This window comes from Mustela nivalis, assembly GCF_964662115.1.
Source record: "Mustela nivalis genome assembly, chromosome: 5".
Taxonomy (NCBI): domain Eukaryota; kingdom Metazoa; phylum Chordata; class Mammalia; order Carnivora; family Mustelidae; genus Mustela; species Mustela nivalis.
This window is the reverse complement of record NC_139024.1, coordinates 116,942,485-116,962,719: the sequence shown is the minus strand read 5'-3', so window position 1 is coordinate 116,962,719 and position 20,235 is coordinate 116,942,485. Positions and strand designations below refer to the sequence as shown.

Below are 20,235 nucleotides of genomic sequence, written 5' to 3'. Positions count from 1 at the left end.
GATAACAGCCTAAATGAGATCATGTAAAGTCTACCTGTGCACAGTAAGACCTCAGGAAGTGTTTGCTTCTTTCCTACTTAAGTGATTAAGAGCTTGGTTTTTTAACCAGACTGCCTGGGTTTGAATCCCAGCTCTGTTACTTACCAGCTGTGTGACCTTGGGCAAGTTACCTCACTTCTCTGAGTCTTCGTTTTTCCCTGTCTGTGAATGGGGCTGGTAATTGTACCTATCTCTATAGTTAATATGCACGAAGGGCTTAGAAAGTGTCCAGTCCCAGAAGAGTGCTCTGAGTTTGCTGCTGTCTGTGTGTGTCCTAGGGCAAACCCTCTTTCATGCATAGCCTGGGTCCTAAATCTGGGCATCTCCCAAAATACAGTGCCTTGTCAAAACAATAGGTCTTCAGGGCATTTTTAACCCCCCTGGCACGAGTCATAACTAGAGAAAGCTACAATTCTAAGACTTCCAACACCCTGGTCTCTGGATCAGGGGCACAGCTGGCAACAGCCTCTGTCCACCAGGCAAGTGTTGGAAACCGATTTGCAAGTGTGAAGCCAGCTGGTGGGAAGATAAGGAGAGGGCAAAAGGGGCTGTGAGGCTGTTTTTCAAGTACTTTTGTCCCTTGGGGTTGTCTTGCTTACCGTTGCACATGCTGTTGGCAGACTGCTCAGAAAATAAATCATGGGCCACTGGGCCAATAGCTCCCTCTCCCCTCCCCCTTCTGTCCTGCCCCACCTCTGTGCAGGTTTTCAGGGGAGGTAGAGGCATCTGGTGACCACAGCACCTGACCAGAAGTCAGGAGACCTGTTTTTAGCCCAGCTCTGTCTCCAGTGTGCTGTGTGACCTTGACGAGTCACTTTTCCTCTCTGGGCTTCAGACTCCTGCTCTGCCCAAATTGGGACACACTCCCTGCCCTTCCTTTCCGATCAGGGATGTGGTGCATATAGAGAAACTCCTCCAAACCTCACCTCCTCCTTGAAGCCATCCATATTGGATGGAACAAAGGGGATTCCAAATCTTTCCCATCTCCCCTCCACCTCTCCCAGTGTTAATGGATCACTAATTCATTATTTGCTCCTTGATTTATTCCACAGGCTTGCTCAGTGCTGGTTTCTCCTCCTGTCTACATGACCTTTTTATCTTGTCTGCATTAGAAACTCATCTGGGAAGGGCTGTGGCTGCCTCCTGGCTCTGAGGGGCATGCAGAATCTAGCAGAGGAGATTAGCATGACCAAGGCATGGTTTTGGGGCTCTCAGTGAGGAGGAAGTTCCGATTGAATCCCAGATGGGTTGGAACTTAGTAGGACTGAGAAAAGTGAATTGTCGGGGAAACAAGAGATATGAGAAGTGCCTTGTGGAGCAAAATGGATAAAAGTCTTACTCTCTGGATGGGGCAGAGAGTAAGAGAGGGAGAGGGAGATGGAGGGGTCAGCTTTGAAGAGCATAAGTTTTGCAATCAGAAAATCTAGATAGAAGGAAACTAGTTCAATTTTAAGAAGCAGGGAAGTTCTGTATCAATTTCCAAAATAACATTTTATTTTGGTTTACACACGGACAGGTGTGTGTGTGCATGTGTTTTCTACTCTCATTTTGTTTTTTCACTTGGGCATACCTCAACTCCAAAGGGAGTAAGCCCAGCTCGTCGGCTCCTTCACCTCCACACCCTTCCCTCCATCATCTGTCTGATCAGGTTTGTCTCTCTATTTTTCTCCCCACAGTTGCCCTAACTGGTTCCAGCTCCTGTGAACCTCCAGCCCCCCAGCCTTTCTTACCATTTGCCTGGGATATGCCTGTACCCTTCCCACTCTCGCCATCCTTCACCAAATGCCTGAGCGCCAAGGGACACTGAGCATCTTTGATCAGTCCTGTGATCAGCGGTGATCCAGTCACTGCTTTTTCAAAATGTACCAGTCCTGGGCTCTATTCCGTCTGCGTCAAAGTCTCCCATGACACACTAGGCATGCTGATGTAGGGGAGGAGCGGGTATCATATCTATCCATCCTAGAGTGCACTTTTAAGAGTGCTTGGGGAATTAGCCTCTTCACACTGAGAAAATTCTGTCCACCAGGGGAATTTCACAGCGCTGTGGAGACCCAAAGGGGAAAGATTTAGGGGTATGTGTAGTTAATGATAATAATCGATATGATTTATTGCACACCTATTATGTGCCAGGTATCAGGCTAGGTCCTTTACACCCTTTGCCTAATTCCAACAACCCTGCAAAGCAAGTGTAATTATCAAGGTAATAAAAACAACAAAATTCTCTGAGTACTTATGTGCTAAACAATTCGTCTTTGTTGTCTTGGGTAACATTCACACGACCTGTGAGGCAGGAGCTGTTGCTGTGTCCCTTTTCCAAATGAGGGAACCAAGGGAACCAAGGCACAGATCAATGAAATAAGCCGACCGTAGAGCATTAAGGAGGCTGAACCTCAGAGGGGTTAAGGAATATGTCCTTTTTAACCCAACAAACAAGCAACTGCGTGAATCTATGTTTTCCCCCCACAACATGCTCAAAACACCTCCTCCTGGCAATGAGAAACTCCAGGCTGACCAGGAACTTCTGGGTTGGGGAAGAGCATGGGATTTCCTAGTTCCAGACACGAGCACATCCCTTACACGGAGGCGGTCCAACACGGTCCAGGACCCCAGCCCTGCCATCTGCCAAATGTCTCCTGGCTTTGCTGGCCTGTCTCAGTAATCCTTCACTGCCTCTTGCTGCATCTTGCTCATCAGAATCCCAGCACCCTCATTGGAATGCTGCTTCCTTCGGGAAGCCTTCCTGGTTGGCCCTGAACCACAGCCCTTTGACCTTCTCTGGCACACTCCACTCCCTTGGTTGCCCTCTTCATCCTTACAGTGGGTGCTGTCATCTCACCTCCCCGACTAGGTATTGAGTACCTCTAGGCTCTATACGTAACATGCCATCAGCACTCAGAGAATTCTCACTGAATGAATAAACACTGGGTCATGAGTTTCCGGGCCTCTGGTGAGGAGGAGTGGGGGGTGGTGGTGGCAGAAATATGTGTGGTTATCCCAGGTGCAGACAATAAAGAGTGGTGAGGTCTGTGGCAAAGGAGAGTTTCATGCCTATCCGAGGGGCTTACAATCAAATTCGGCCACCCCCATTCCCCACTAATGTCTGGGACCTGATCGCCCTGCCAACGCTCTATCTTTCCCTTCCCCTGCCTTTATTGTCCTACTTTGTATGCACCATCTTAAAATATCGTATATATAAATATATAAATACATATTTTATATAATAAATACATTTATTATATTCAACATCTGTTTTCCTTCACAAAGGCCAACTATACCCGAGGGCAAAGATTTGGTCTGTTTTGTATTCTGCTGTAGCCCAGCCCGCCCAGGCACCTAAAAGACCCTTAGCAGACAGGCATTGAACAAATCATCAGCCGCTGGCAGGTATCTGCAGTGGAGAGAGCTGCCCCAGTCCCTCTGCAGGTTCCAGGCTCCCGGAAACACTCAGGGTTCAAGTCAAGGAGAGTGAAGGCCTTTGGGGGCAAGTCTCCCGCAGAGCCCCAAGGAAACGGCCTAGAAGGGTCTGTCAGGATGACAGCAGGTGCGGCAGGAACTAAGGCACGAGGATTAGTGGCTACCCCTTCTGGGGTTAATGGGGGCAATTCTGGGCGAAGCTGATGTGGGGGGGAGGGGAGAGCGCGCCCCCCACACACAACACCCACACCCACCACACACGCACCCGCTCGTACCAGAAGACGCAGGCTTGGGAGAGGCCAGAGACCGACAGACGGACTGTCAGACGGGGCCGAAGGAATGTCCCAGAAGGTGTGGAAAGGGCAGTGAGGGGAGTGGAGCGACACCCCCGCCCCTCCGCCCCCCCCTTCCGGGGAGCGCTTGTAGGAGGGCTGGGGAGAGGAGGAAAGGCGGCGTGCACCCGGCGCCCGCCCGTCCGCCGCAGAGCCCCAGTGGCCCAGCCGGAAGCACCCCCGGGAGGCGGCCCGGGAATTGGGGGAGCCCCCCGCCCCCCACCCCAGGGGCGCCTGCTAAGCCGGGTGCTGCCTCCTCAGCAGCCTCGGCGCTTCCACCTGCGCAGGCACCGCGCCGCCCTGCGCCGAGCTGCCATTGGCTCGCTAAAAATGCCTCTCTAATCTGCGCCCATCTGTGCACGCCTCCCAACCGCCCCCCCACCCTCCGCCTCGTCGGCTCTGACCTTCCTCCTTCCCGCAGCCCCGGCGCGGTCCGGAGAGACGCGGTGGCGGCGGCGGCGGCGGCGGCGGCGGCAGCGGAGGCGGCGCAGCTTCCTCTTCCCCCGGGAAGTCGTCCGGGCTTGAGGCCGGCCCCTGACGCTCCGCTCTGCCCCGTGGCGCCACCGATGCTGCCGGGCGCATCTGCCCCCAGGTAGGGGGTTCTGACCCTGGGATCGCCGGGTGCGCAGGGAGCGGGAAGCCGGTCCGGGAGTGCGTGTCTGCGGCGGGCACAGAGGCTGACGTCTCCCGGGAGCGCTGGGGAGGACCGGGCAGTTACCTGAAGAGAAGCGGGCGCGCGGCCGGGGCTGCTTTGCGGGCACCGGGGCTCGCAGGCATCCCCCAGGCGGTGCCAGGATGCCCCTGCGCCGGACCCCTTGGGAAAGGCAGCTAGCGGTGGAGGCCTTTACCCTGGGGAAAACGCAAGAATTGGGTTCCTTGGGACGAGTCTCTGGCCTGGGGCGGTCTGGGTCGCAGCGGGGGGGGGGGGGGCGCTTGTACCAGCGTGGTGCGTAAGCTATTTATGGCTCAGAGTGGGCTGGAAGAAACACAGCAGTTGATGCGCTCTGTGCTCTGTCTGGTTTGCAATTAGAGATATATTTTTTTTTTGTCCCTCCACCCATTCCTCTGTAGCTGGGATGGTGGGGGGGAGAGGAAAAGGAGGTGATGCTACATAGCCTGCAAATAAGCACAAGCCGTGGTCTTCCCGGCACCCTCCCCTCCTCACTCCCTAGGCGACTTGCTTCGGGTTGGAACTACCTCTTTCTCTTATTTTTGCCTTAGGAGGGCATGACAAGATTCAAAGGTCATCTGGGTGTGAGGTCTGCGCTGGCGAACCCCGGAGCCTGGCCAGACCCAGCTTCAAGCAGCAACCACTCCCTGCCCCCACAGCCCAGCTCTGCCCCCCTCGTTCAGGGACACATGTGGCTGCTTTTTTCTGGGCAAACCATAAATAACCCACATCCCCAGCTCCCCCGGGGTGCAAACAGCACTGTCTGTCCGCGATGTTGGAGGTGATGTTGGAGGTTCTGTCTCTTACCCACCTGACCTTCCTGTCACATGCAAATCACCACTCCCAAGCCGCCCCCTCCCTGAAGCTTCCCATACCCAGGTGAGACACTTGCCTCCTGCCCTGCCTTCCTCGACCTAGTCTGCCTTGTGGTTTAGTTATTTATGTCCCTTCTGTCACCCTCTAGACCAGAAGTGCCTTCGGGGCAGGAATCTGTTTGATTCATTTCCATCATAGACCCTGCGCCTGACCAGGGTCTGGCACCAAGTGAGTGTTTGTGGAATGAGGGGATTGAACTCTGGGAGATAGCTGGTAACCTGCAGGTGGGGACTGAGCCTCCTCTTGGTATATGTGCTGCCGAAGCGAGCACCTGAGCCTCCTCTTGGGCTTTCTTTCCATTCCCCAGGGCCAAGATCCACCAAAGTCAGACAGTCCCATTAGGCCCTTTCTGGTCCTGCAACTGATGGACACCTACGGCATATGGGGATCAATGGCACAGTCCCAATGGCTCCGGAGGGTCTTTCTGGGCCCCTGGTTTGAGGTCTTGGCCTAAGCCAGGTTCGATGAAGGTCTGGTGAAGGTCTGGCTTTACTTAGGCCCCTGGGTTGACTGGCACTCTCTTCCTGGGGTGCTCAGATCAGACCGTGGGTGTCTGTCTCTGTCCCAGCACTTGGGAAAGTCCTGGTCAACATCAGGGCATCTGGGAAGGCCCCAGCCGGGCTGCCCTCAGCCTCTGGGGGTCCTCACGGTGAGCTTGGAGCAAATCTCACAAATACATTGGGGGCAGGGGAGGAAACCCAGCCAAAAGAACAGGCCAAGGATTCTGGGCTCTGTGAGAGACATTTAGCAGACCTTTCTCAGCCCTTGCTCCTTTGACAGCCATGCCAATGAGACATTTTCGAGATGTTCTTGTCCTGGCTTTATGGTGGCTGGGTGTGGGGGCGCGGGTAGATTGAGGCCCAGAGAAGGTCAGCAGCAGAGGCAGGGGTGACGCTTAGTTTCTGGCTCCCAGTCCAGTGCTCACTCCCTGGAGCTCGAGGGAGCTAGGGTGAGGCCTCAGAGTCAGGTCAAGGTGGGATTGTTCTAGAACCCAGAAGTTCCCCCTCTCTGGCTTTGTCTTGACCCCTACCTAGTCATGGTACGAGGAAGAGAGTATGGAAGGGATGCTTCAGGGAGGACGGGGAGGCAAATGGAGAATGGGTTGGTTAGTGCCTGCTGGGGGTTGGCCCTGGAGGGGTCTCCAGAAGAGGGTGTGGTAATAGCAGTAAAAACTAACAGCACATGTCATTTGTCACATGCCAGGTCCTGGTCCAACTATAACTCCTTCAGTCCTCACCATAGCCCGATGAAGTAGGTCCCGTTATTAGCCCCATTTTACCAATGAGGAGACTGAGGCACAGAGAAGTTATCTAAGATCACACAGTTGGTAAAAGTGGAGGAGCTAGGATTTGAACCTAGGCTCCAGAGTCTGTGCTCTTCCCCTGTATTCCCTATTGTGAGAGCAAGAGGGCTATGGAGCTGCCGGCTGGGGCTTGCTGTCTCCAGGGAGATCCAGGTTTCAGGTGCACCGTGGCTCAAGTTCACAGATGGAGGGTGGGCTGCGCCTGATGGTGACTGTGGGTTGTGGCTTCGGAGAATAAGAATCCACATCAGTGAGCAGAAGTGGGACCTTTGTAGGACGCACACCTGACCCTGTGTCACTCCCCTGCTTTGAGTCCTTCAGTGGCTCTCCATGGCCCTGAGGACAAAGGGCAGTCTCATTAATGTGGCCCTGTTGTCTTCCCCAAGTCTGGGTTTCCGCTTTCTTTTCCCCCTCCCTCTGCCCTCCAGCTGCTCTGAACTGCTCTCAGTTCCTCAAGTATGTCATGCTTCTCTCACCTGCAGACCAGCGCACAGGCTGACCAGCGCACAGGCTGTTCCCTGACTTGAACACTCTCCCTCCTCCTCCCCTCCGTGTTCCTTCTCACCCTGGCTGGGGGGGTGGGGGGTTCGGACTGGACTTCTGTTCCTCCCAGAAGCTTCCTGACTTGGGCATCTTGCTCACCTTCCCTCACCCAGCACCCTCTGGGGCATTGGGATGTTGCCCCATCTTCCCACTTCAAGACTGTGAAGTTCAAGGGGGCAGGTCCGTGTTCTGTCCCCAGTGTCTCCAGTGACCCCAGCGCCTGGCACCGCGTTGCCCTAGCTCACTTGTAGTATGAATCAGTGCGCGTTGGTCCCTCACATCATCAGCCTCAGGACACATAAAGCATTTTTCTTCTCCTGATAGGAGTTGAGGAAACCACTCATGAATTTGCATATAGCCCCCCAGTAAGGATAGGCTTGTGGTAGAAAGCCCTCACTGGAGAAGTGAAACAGCCTGTGGGCCTGGTGGGACAGGGGTGGGAGATTTCGCTGATCTGGGAGGAGTCCTCCCGCGGAAACAGGTGGGAGGGATGTGGGAGGATTGAGTGTGGAGGAGGAATGCTTGATTGGGTTTTACATTTTTCTGAAGTTTTTTGAAAAAAAGCTTTTATGTTCTTATTACCAAAGTAAGGTGTGCTTGTTGTGGAAAATTTAGAAAGTACTGGAAAGCCAAAAAAAATCCATTAGCCAGCACCACACCCACCTGATGTAGGCACTTTGTGGTTGGTTTCCAGCCCTGGGTATTAGTAGACTGGGGCAGGAATGGGGGTGGGGTGGGGTGGGGTAGAGATGGGGGAGAGGGGAGCGGAGGTGGGGGGACAGGTAGGGTAGAAGGTGGAGGGAGGAGTGCAGGTGGGGAAGTGGTCCCTGAACCTTGCCTGAGGTCAGCCAGGTGGGAAGCAGGCAGAACACGGTGAAGGAAAATGTGGAGCTCCGAAACAGGCCCGACAGGCAACCTCAGGGGCCCACGGTGCACTCTGGAGCTAGATTGGCCCTCTGGAGCCAAACCTGGGAACTTGGGCCAGTCAGGCCTCTAGACCTCTGCAGGCATCAGACACGGGTCGGGGGAAGGACTTGCTCTCAGGCAGGTGGCTCTGGAGCAGGCTGCCACCTAAGGGTCATGTGCCCACATCACGCCCTCGCCAGCAGCTTGGGTGAGAGGTAGTTTACCCTCAGAAAGAATAGGTGGGAAGGAACCTGCATGATGGGTCAGGGGAGATGTGCAGGAAGCTGGCCCCAGCTGGCTCTGAGGGGATGGGAACTCCAATGCCAGGGAAGTTGGTGGGGCCATCTCTGGGCGGAGAGTGTGCTGTGGGGGTAGGTGTGATGCTCCTGGAGACTTTTCTGGCTGGGAGGGGCAGCAGGCTGCCTCTGCTCTCTGGGCATGGGGCAGAGGAGGCCCTCAGCCACTGTTTAAAAATCACTTGATATTAAAATGCTGGCTGGGGGCTGTAGGAGGCTTACGGGATAAAATCGCAGTTATATCCCAGTTACGAGATAAAATGCCCAGTTATATTTGACCTCAGATAAACAACGAATTTGTTTAGCATGAGCGTGTCCTAAATATTGCATGGAACGTACTTGCATAAGAATTTTATTTGCTGTTTATCTGAAAGCCACATTTAAGTAGGTGTCCTGTATTTTGAGATGCTAAAGCTGCCTACCCTAGACCAGGATGGGAAGGAAGAGAGAGAGAGAGAGAGAAGAGGAGTGGGTGGTCCTAATTTTTTCTTCTTTGGTATTGTGGGAGGGGTCAGTGGATACTTGCCTGAAGTTGACAGTTAAAAAAACAAAAATTAACCTGTCCATTTTTAGAAGTCAATGAGATATTTCAGATTTTGCATCTGTAAACCGTTTACTGTCTAGAGAATGAGTCTCCACTTGTGGATTTGGGTTCCCTAGGGTGGCTCAGAAATAAGAAAGAGTGCGCCCTCTCATTTGTGCAGGAGGGACAAAAGGAGAGTTGAGGATCCAGGGCGGAGTCCCTAAATAGTATTAGTTCATTTGAGAAATAAAAGCTTTCATCTTAATAAACCTCAGATGTGGCAGAGGGTGTGGGAAACTGGGAGAATAGGTTGGCACCGCCTTTCTGACATTAGTGATTGGAGCTGTGACCCGGCAATTTCTCCCACAGGTGCCATCTTCACAGAGTGCCGAAACAGCTAGGTGGGGATGGTCAGTGCAACAGAGCTATGTGTCCGGCAGGAGGGCTGGGACATAAATAGGACATCTCTAGCCGGGGCGATTTTAGGTAGCTGATCAGTTCTTTCATTTGGTCAGTGACTCTCTCCACTGCCTGTCTCCTGTGTGCCAGGCACTGTTATAGATGCTGGGGGACGCTGAGAGAGAACAGATGGTCAGAATGTATGGGCAAGTGAAGGCAAGCGACTTGGTGGAATGATGTGTTTCATATGATCCCATTTAAAAAATGTACGTATGTGTCTGTGTGTGCTTTTCACATAAAGATGTTTAGAAGGCTGCCTATCTGATTTTTATTCGAGCTTACCTCTGCGGGCAGGTGGCAGGAGGCTCAGTGCCAGAAAGGATGGGGAATATTTCCTTCTTCTTTCAGACATCCTGTGCAGTTTGCGTTTTATACAGCAAATGTCATCCCTCATAAAAACATCATTGGGGTGCCTGGGTGGCTGAATTAAAGCCTCTGCCTTTGGCTCAGGTCATGATCCCAGGGTCCTGGAATTGGGCTGCATCGGACTCTCTGCTTGGCAGGGAGTCTGCTTTCTTTTCTCTCTCTCCGCCTGCCTCTCTACCTACTTGTGATTCCTGTCTGTCAAATAAATAAAATTTTTAAAAATTTTTAAAAAATCATTAAAATTACACTTGATAATAGCTGGGATTTTTCTTAGAAGTCTTAAAAAGGTGAGCATTTAAATTGCTTTCCTCTGGAATGCCTGGGTGACTCAGTCGGCTAAGTGTCTGTCTTTGGCTCTGGTCATGATCTCGGGTTCTGGGATCGAGCTCCACATCGGGCTCCCTGCTCAGTGGGGAACCTGCTTGTCTTCTCCCCGTGGCCCTCCCCCTTCTTGTGCTCTCTCCCTCTCTCTCAAATAAAGAAATAAAATAAATTTTGAAAAGATAAAAAAAATTTTAAAAATTGCTTTCCTCTTAGTTTGATGGTATCTGACTTAGAGGCTGCCACTTGGGATTATATATTGATTTGTGGCTGGTTTTGAACTGGTCCCCGCATGGGTTTCTCTCTCCTCTCCTTCCTTGAGTTCCTGGGCTGGATGAGACCTGGCGGGATGGGCATGTGGGTGAGGTAAGTCTGGGTACCAGGAAGGCAGAAGCCAAGTCTCCGTGTAACTGGTGATTGGGTGCCCACGGTGTGTGTGGTACTGAGGTGTCTTGGGTTGGGGGGGCCCCACAAAGGAGGAAGATGGGCCCTGGATAGCAAAGCCAGGGGACCCCTGGGGGCCTGAGGTCCACTGACATTGGCCAGGCACAGTTTTGTTTTTTCTTGTTTTGGAACTCCTATTTAGTTTTCCTCAGTAATGTTATGAGGTTATCCCCATTTTGCAGCTGTGGAAACTGAGGTCAAGTGACTTGCCTGAGGTTAAACTGCAGGTAAGTGACTGAGGCAGGATTCACACCCATGCAGTCTGGACCCAGAGACTTTGCTCTTTTTTTATTTTTATTTTTATTTTTTTTAAGATTTTTTTTTTAAGATTTTATTTATTAACTTGACAGAGATCACAAGTAGACAAGCAGCAGGCAGAAAGAGAGGGGGAAGCAGGCTCCCCGCTGAGCAGGGAGCCCAATGTCAGGCTGGATCCCAGGACCCTGGGATCATGACCTGAGCTGAAGGCAGAGGCTTAACCCACTGAGTCACCCAGATGCCTCTCTGTTCTTTTTTTTTTTTTTTTTTTAAGATTTTATTTATTTATTTATTTTAGAGCATGGGGAGGGGCAGAGGGAAAGGGAGAGAATCCCAAGCAGACATCTTGCTGAACGTGGAGCCCGATATGGGGTTTGATCTCACCACCCTGAGCCAAAACCAAGAGTTGGACGCTTAACTGACTGAGCCACCCAGGCATCCCTAAAGGCTCTGCTCTTAACCTCTATGCCACGACACCTCTCGTTAGGGAGCACAGATAGACATGCTAGTGAAGCCTGAACGTGGTTGACCATGGAAGGTCTTCTTCGGGTAGATCTGGAAGAAAAGGATGGTAGATTTGGAAAGTGCCTTCGAGGCAAAGTGACAACAGGGACAAAGATGCAGAGGTGGGAGCGTAAGCGGTGGACTGTAGGGTCTGGGGAGGAAATCAGTGCAGGAACCTGAGGGAGGAAGTGACAGATGAGTCTGGGGGGGCAGATGCCAAATACGTTAAGCTATTGGCCTCCTTGAACTTTCCGGAAGAGGTAGACTTGTGTCCCTCAGCCCCCTACTGTCCTGGCTGGCCCTCCTCCGAGGCTATACACCCTATCCCTGGTCTGCCTGGGTCCAGCCTTTGACTGACCACTGAAGAAGGAGAGAGAGATAGCTGAGGCAGAGCAAGAACACGGGTCCGGGAACAGAGGGGCCCGGGATGAGATCCTGGAGGGGCCTTGGGCCATTCGGCACCTTGCCTGGGACTCAGTTTCCTCTTCTGTTTTTTTATTTTGAAACTTTCTCTTATGGTGGGGGTGTACCTGGGTGGCTCAGTCATTAAGCGTCTTCCTTCAGCTCAGGTCATGATCCCAGAGTCTTGGGATCGAGCCCCGCATCGGGCTCCCTGCTCAGCCTGCTTCTTCCTATCTCTCTGCCTGCCGCTCCCTCTGCTTGTGCTCTCTGTCTGTCAAATAGATAAATAAAATCTTAAAAAAACACTTTCTATTGGAAAATACAAGCCTTTGCAGAAATAGAGAGAGTATGATAATGTGCTAATGTACCTACCGTTCAGCTTCAACTTCTCCCAGCTCAGGGCCAGTCTTGTTCTATTTCTGCCTCTACCTCTGCCCCCTCCCAATTTGGACCAAATCCCGGACATCATTTCATCACAAATACATCAAGATGTGTCTTGAAAAGATAAGGACTTTTCCTAACATAACCACAATGCCATTATTCTACCTAAGAAGAAACTATACCTTTATAATGTCGCATATCCACCGAGTGTTACAGACGTGTCTTCATTTTGTTTTGTATTATTTTGGTTTTTTGCACGTAGTTTGACTCAGGCTGCAAATAAGGGCCACACATTGTGACTGGTTGATGTGTGTCTTGGTCTCTCTTAGTCGATAATTTCCCTCTTCAACTTCTCCTCTGTTCACGGCAGTTGATCTGTTGGAGAAATCAGATTGTTTGTCCTGTAGAATTTCCTGCAGTCTGGATTTTGTTGATTGTATTGATTGTATCCCCAGGGTGTAGTTTAACACATCCCTCTGTCCCCTCTGTAAATTGGGTAGTCTGCTGCATCTGTCTTCTGACTCCCCGTGATGCAATCATCAGGAAACCTTCCTGACTTTACCTTCATGACACCCAGAATCCAACCTCTGCTCCCCATGTCCATTGCTGCCCTCCCTTCTGAGCCTGACCATCACTTTCCTGCCTTATTGCAGCAGCCTCTACCAGGTCTCCCTGCCTCCCTCTTTGTCCTAGCAGCCAAAGAGACTCTTAAAACCTCAATCAGATCCATCCCTCCTCTGCTCAAAACTTCAAAGACTCCCTTGTCTTTGGAAGAAAACCCAAAGTCCTATAAAAGGTCCTGTAATGGCCTTCAAAGCCCTGGGTGACCTAGCTACACAGTTCCTCTGACCTCATCTCACACCACTCCTTCCTCAGTCACTTCCTGGCCATTTTTTGGATGTATTGGATATCCCCTGCCTCAGGGCCTTTGCATGGCCATTCTCGGGGAAGTGCCTAGTTGGAGAGGTGAGCATGGCTCATGATGTTCACATCTCTGCCCGTGTCACCTCCTCAGAGAGGCCTTCCCAGAGCATTTCACCTAAAATAGCTGCTGTTAACTGATGAATTATTGAACTTTACATCTGAAACTAAAGATGTACTATATACTGGCTAATTGAATTAAAGTTAAAAAAAAAAAAAAAACCACACACACGCTGCTGTTATTCTCTATTCCCCACCCCTGCTTTAGTTTCCTTCTTAACACTTGCCCATCTTTGTTGTTACAGTCTTGTTGCTTCCCCCCACCCCCACCTATCTGTGAGCTTGGTGAGGGCGGGGCAGCAGGATGCAGAGGTCCCCTTTCACTCAGGTGGCTCTCAAGTCAGCTCCTCTCTTTTCAGCATTTCCTGGAAAATAAAACAATGCTTCAGAGTTTACAAAATACTTCCTGTCCTAGGTCAGATGCTGGGAAGCATAACCCAAGACAAGGATTCCTGGGCAAGTGATTTACTGCAGGGAAGCCTGAAGGAGGGAGGGAGGGTGTCTGCAGGGCAGGGAAGGTGTGCCTTGAGAGGGGGAAGCAAGTGCTGGGGAGGGCCCCTGCCTGGAGGCTTAGGCTAGGCTTCTTGGCTTGGCTTACCAGACAGTCACTGGCTGCCCCCAACCCTGGGAGGAAGGCATAACCTCCCAGGCATCTTGGGTGAGGCTGCCAACTCTCAGGAGTGGGTGGGTGGTGGTACCGGGCCTCCGGCACCCCTCCCCCACTTTCTTCGATCCATTTGCTGCTCTGAGTCTGGCCATCAGCTGAGAGGGAGGGGTTTATTATTTATTTATTTATTTATTCTTTTTTTTAAATTTTATTTTTTAAGATTTTATTAAAGAGTGAGAGTGAGAAAGCAAGAGACAGCATGAGCAGAAGGGGAGGAGCAGAGGAAGAGAGAAGCAGGCTCCCCACTGAGCAGGGAGCCTGCGGCTGGATCCCAGGACCCCAGGATCATGACCTGAGCCTAAGGCAGATGCCTAACTGACTGAGCCACCCAGGCGCCCTGAGTTCTTAGTCATGACCGGTATTCTGTGTCATCGATGAAGAAGCCCAGGTTTCTGGGGGGCAGGACGGTAGAATGACTTGCCTGATGTGGCACAGCCAGGAAGGGGCAGACCAGGGATTTGAACTTCTGTTCTTCCTTGAGTCAGTCTTGGTGGCTTCGGGTTCCTAACATTCCTCTGATACATTCGTTGAGCAAATAGGTATCCCGTGACGTGTGCTGTACTGAACGGGGTCCGCTGGCCGTTCTGGGGCGAGTGACCGTCCACACCCTGCTTACCCTCGGGGAGCCCTGAGCTTCAACCTTCTGTAATGACAACACGCAGCACCTGTGGGACACTTTGTGCGCCAGGCACTGTGCTAGATGTCCCCCCCATGTGGGTTAGCACATGGCAGCCTTACAGTACCCCATGTGGGTGAGCTGAGGCTGCAGAGGGGCTTAAGACTTCGGGCTAGGGTCTCTGGTAACTGCGTGATGTAGCTGGGATTCACACTGGGTCTAAACACAGCTCTCCCCACTACCACCTGCCCTGCCCTGGCCCCACCCACAGTGGGCTATCTGGTGTCACCTCTATCAGCAGCTCCATCGGACACCAGGCTGCTACCCTGTCCTGCTCCCCAAGTGTTGGGTGACCAGCTGCCATCTCACCTGCCCCACTTGGCCAGGTCCCAGACAGGGCACCTTGATGGGAGATCTCCCCTACCCTAGGGCCCTGGATTCCTGCCTCTGCCCCTTCCCCCAGCCCTTTTATCACTGGCACTGACTGGTGGGGTGGGCCCTTGGACCAGCGTCAGCCAGCCTGGGCATTGGGGGCCCCTCCCCCTCACACCAGCTGGCCTGATAAGCTGCAAAGCTGGCTTGGCCTGGGTGCCCCTGAACGGCGCTGGGGGGGGGGGTGGCAAATCACAGCGGGCTTCCTTTGCGCCTCATCACCCCCCAAACAGACGAGGTTGAAATCAAGTCGCAACATTGCATTAGGTTGTAAGGCTGGGGAGGGTCCCCTCCACCCCGCCTTGGGGATGGGGGTCTGGGATGCAGTAGAATGTGCTTGGGGCGGACCCGATTCCCGAGATCCCTGCTGCCCCAGGACTCTTTTCTATCCCATCCCCAGGCTGCTCTGTACTACTGCTCAGCTGATCTGGGTGCCAGCGGTCAGGCTCTTTCCCAATTTTAGGCCTCGAGGCTTCCCTCAGGGGCTACACCCAGGAGGGGTCTGTGCCTCCTTGGCAAGAACTCCAGGAATATTTGTGCTAATTCTGGACACGGAATAGCATGCAAAGCACATGGAAAGAAGCCCATTGCCCTGCTGGTGTGGCTGGTGGAGAAGTTACTCGGCCCACAGCCTGGCCTGGATGCTGGAGTGCTCTGGTCTGCAGGGGAGTAAGATGCTCCCCACAATGGCTGCTGCAGGGGTGCAGGGAAGCGGGGAGCCCTGAGAGCTGTGGCCACCCCAGCCTTCCTGCAAGTTAACATCTGATTTCCATCATCTTTTCCTCCTCACCAGATGGTGATTTTCTAATTTGATCATTTTGTTTGCATTAGCTAGACTTCTGTAAAGAACTTTCCCTCTTCATTTATTCTGTTATTTTGAAATATGGTATGTATATTAGGATGAAGGCTTGATTCTTTCCCTTTATTTATCAGTTTTAAAAAGAAATGAGTTGGGGGAGTGCCTGGGTGGCTCAGTCAGTTAAGGATCTGCCTTTGGCTCAGGTCATGAGCCCAGGGTCCTGGGATCAAGCCCTGCAACAGGCTCCCTGCTCAGTAGGGAGTCTGCTTCTCCCTCTCCCTCTCTGCCCCTCCTCCCACCCCCCTGGGCTTTCTCTCTCTCTTTCTCAAATAAATTAACAAAATCTTTTTAAAAAATGAGTTGGTGCTCTAGCAACTTCCAAAGGTGAACAGTGAGTATTTTTCCCATTTTAAAATACAAAAGTATATAAAATAGGTTGTACATTTTAACAAATCAATATAAAGCCAATATCCAAGTTGCTACCATGTAGGTCAAAACCTGAGAATGACTCTAGTTGCAGAAGCCCCCCAAAGCCCTTCTCCCCCACTGGTCCTCCCTCCCAGAGGGACCCACTATCCTGATTAGTGTTATTAACTGCTTTATTTTTGGCTTTACGATGTAAGTAGGCATCCAGAACCAAATAGTTCTGTCTTTGAATTTTAATTAATAAAATTACTATTCTTTAATAGTTGGGTTTTTTTCTTTCTCTTTTTCTTTTAAAGATTTTATTCATTTATTTAACAGACTTAGAGCATGAGTTGGGGAAGGTGCAGAGAGGGAGAAGCAGGCTCCCCGCTGAGCAGGGAGTCCAATGCAGGGCTTGATCCCAGGACCTTGGGATCATGACTTGAGCCAAAGGCAGATGCTCAACCAACTGAGCCACCCAGGTGCCCCTGGCTGTTTTTATCAATTAGCATTTTCTTTTTACCATGCATCTAGAGTGTTCTTTGTAGTAGTCATTCTTTCATTTTTTTCCTTGTTGTATAGCGTTCTGTATGTGAACAGACCCTTATCCAGGCTAGCATTTACATAATCAAGGTTGTTTCTGATTTGTGGCTATCGTGAAGATTGCTGCTCTGAATGTTCTCTGAATAAATCACTCATGCTCCTTTTTTTTTAAATTTAAATATATTTATTTATTTATTTGAGAGAGAATGAGAGAGAGGGAGAGAAGGAGAACACAGAGGGAGAAGCAGGCTCCTGGCCGAGGAGAGAGCCTGATGCGGGGCTCTATCCCAGGACCCCAAGACCATGACCCAAGACGAAGGCAGATGCTTAATCAGCTGAACCACCCAAGGCGTCCCTGCACTCATGCGATTCTGCAGGGTATATACCTAGGAGTGGAATGGCTGGGTCATGGGGTCTATCTTCAAACTTACTGGATAGGGCTAAACAGTTATCCAAAGTGGTTCTACCAGTCTTCACACATACAAGCAGCATGTGCTAGATCTCCATGCCCCACATTCTTTTTTTTTTTTTTTAAGATTTTATTTATTTATTTGAGAGAGAAACAGAGAGAGTGAGTGAGCGAGCATGAGAGGGGAGAGGTCAGAGGGAGATGCAGATTCCCCACTGAGCAGGGAGCTCCATGTGGGACTCGATGATGGGATTCCAGGATCATGACCTGAGCCAAAGACAGACGATTAACCAACTGAGCCACCCAGGCACCCGGTGCTTCACATTCTTGTAGACATTTGGTTATGAACAGACTTTTAAAGCTATTTTATATTTTGATTTTAATTATCATTATGGATTTTTATAAACTTGATGAGTTACAGTCCTTGTATTCGTTACCCTCAATGATATTTAAGTTGTCCCACCTTTGGCCAGTGGGAGCCTCTTTTCACACAAGTGAACTGGTGCTTGGAAGTGTCCTTGCTTTCTGGGATGAAGATGTTCTAGGCTCCTCAGAGCTGCAATCAGACATTTCTTCAGGGAGCTCTGGGTCATTATATATATATATATATGTATATATATATATATACACATATATACATACACACATATATAGGTGTATACACACACACATATATTTTTTAAATTGCAATATAATTCTATATCCTAATTTCATCCCTTTTAAAATGTACAGTTTGGGGGCACCTGGGTGGCTCAGTCTTTAAGGGTCTCCCTTCAGCTCAGGTCATGATCTCAGGGTCCTGGGATCAAGCCCCATGTCAGGTTCTCTGCTCAGTGGGGAGCCTGCTTCTCTCTCTGCCTCTGCTGCTCCCCCTGCTTGTGCACTCTCTCTCTCCAATAAATAAATAAAATTTTAAACAAAAATAAAATGTACAATTCAGTGGCTTTTAGCACATTCACAAAGTTGTGCAGCATCACCGCTGTCTAATTCCAGAACATTCCATCACTCCAGAAAGAAACTGCATGCCCTTGAGCACTTATTCCTCAAGCTCCGGGCAACCGGCTATCTCTTCTCTGTCTCCATAAATCCACCGATTCTGAATAATGAATGCCTAGACAGTAAGTGGACTCACACGAGATGTTTCTGATTGGCTTCTTTCATTTAGCATACTGTTTCTTTCTTTCTTTCTTTCTTTTTTTTTTTTTTTTTAAGATTTTATTTATTTGACAGAGACAGAGATCACAAGTGGGCAGAGAGGCAGGCAGAGAGAGAAAGGGAAGCAGGCTCCCTGCTGAGCAGTGAGCCTGTCCTGGGATTTGATCCTGGGACCCTGAGATCATGACCTGAACCGAAGGCAGAGACTTAACCTACTGAGCCACTCAGGCGCCCCCAGTGTACTGTTTCTAAGGGTCATGCATATTGTAGCCTGGGTCAAGACTTCCTTTTTATGATTGGATAATATTCCATCGTACGGCTATCCACATTTTATTTTTAAAGATTTTATTTGTTTATTTGACAGACAGAGATCACAAGTACGCAGAGAGGCAGGCAGAGAGAGAGGAGGAAGCAGGCTGCCTGCCGAGCAGAGAGCCCAATGCGGGACTCGATCCCAGGACCCTGGGATCATGACCTGAGCTGAAGGCAGAGGCTTTAACCCACTGAACCACCCAGGTGCCCCTGGCTATCCACTTTTTAGCCACGCATCCAGTAATGGACATTTGGACAATCCACCTATTGGTTGTTATGAATAATGCTTCTAGGAGCATTTACGTACAGGCGGACATAGGCTTTCATTTCTCTTGGATCTATACCCAGAGTCACATGGTAAATCTACCTGTAACTTCTTGAGGGTCTGCCAACCTGTTGCGCAGACATTTCACAGGAAACATTTCCTGTGAAATGTTCGCATTCCACCAGCAGGTGCACATTTCCACGGGCAGGGAATGAACGATCCAGTTTCTTCTCATCCTTCCCATCTTTTTGATCATAGCCATCTATTGTTCATCTTTTTTTTTTTTTTTAAGATTTTATTTATTTATTTGACAGACAGATCACAAGTAGGCAGAGAGGCAGGCAGGAAGAGAGAGGAGGAAGCAGGCTCCCTGCTAAGCAGAGAGCCCAATGCGGGGCTCGATCCCAGGACCCTGAGATCATTACCAGAGCTGAAGGCAGAGGCTTTACCCCACTGAGCCACCCAGGCGCCCCTAATGTCCATCTTTTTGATCATGGCTGTCCTTGTGGCTGTAAGGTGACATCTTCTTGTGGTTGTGATGGGCATTTTCCTAATGACAAAGGATGTTGAGCGCCTTCTCCTGAGCTTATTGGCCTTTTGTATATCTTTGGAGAAATGTCTTTTCACATCCTTCCCCAATTTTTAATTGGTTACTTTTGTCTTTTTATTGATGAGTTTTTATAGTTCTTTATATATTCTAGATATGAGACACTTATCAGATATATGACTTGCAAATTTTTTTACTCATTTCTGTGATTTGCCTTTTCTCCATGGATCCATTTAATGAGGAATGGGAATTAAAGACTCAGTCTGGATGTTAGAGGCATTATGCTTTCTGAATTCTAGAAATCAACCTAAGAACCTACCCATAGCCTCAGAAGCTCTGGGCAGTAGGGATCAGCCTTGCCCGATCTCCTTGTTTTATAGGAACACTGAGAGGTGGAACACTGTTTTATAGGAACACTGAGGGGTGGGGGGTGGTTTGCCCAGGGGCACCCAGTTGCTATGTGACTATGGGGCACCAGAGTCAGGTCCCCATTTTAGTTCCCATTACTCCTCTTGGGGTCCTCACCCTAGTCCAACCCACATCCTTCAAGCCCCCAGACCCAACCATTCTCTTTACTTCTGTGCCTCCAGCTCTGCTTTGTGGCTCTCAACTTTTCTTCTTTTAAAGAAAAGCTTCCCCGGTTGTCCAGCCTAGAGGGCTTGTCTGGGATGAGCTCCTGTGGCTCCAGGAGGTGGAAAGTTGCATTGTCTGGTGCACTGGATGCATTGCCAGTGGTCAAATTTGGAAAAAACCAGATATACCCAAGGTAAAGAGTTTCCTTTATGCGGGACTCATCAGTGCCTTTAATCTACTCTTGTTTATTGTGAATGTCAAGGTATTGAATTGCCAAAACTTAGAAGCAAACCAAGAATAGGCAAATGGATAAATAAACCTTTATGTCCAGACAATGGCATACTAGTCAGGACTCAAAAGAAATGAGCTATCAAGCCATGAGAGCCATGGAGAAGCCTTAGAGAAATTAATAAGTGAGAGAAGCTGGTCTGAAAAGGCTACATACTTTCTGATCCAACTACATGACATTCTGGAAAAGGCAGAACTTAACGGAG

The 20,235-nt window shown here is 50.3% G+C and overlaps 1 protein-coding gene across 2 annotated transcripts in view; it reads left to right on the top strand.

Annotated features, from left to right (window-relative positions):
• Positions 1-3,891: 3,891 nt before the first annotated feature.
• Positions 3,892-20,235, top strand: part of PACSIN1 (protein kinase C and casein kinase substrate in neurons 1) — a 55,172-nt gene continuing 38,828 nt past the window's right edge. The window contains exon 1 of one of the 2 annotated variants that reach the window (XM_082732397.1): positions 3,892-4,377. The gene's annotated coding sequence lies outside the window, so the exon portion shown is untranslated. The remainder of the gene's footprint in view (positions 4,378-20,235) is intronic. The other variant, XM_082732398.1, reaches the window with a different exon arrangement.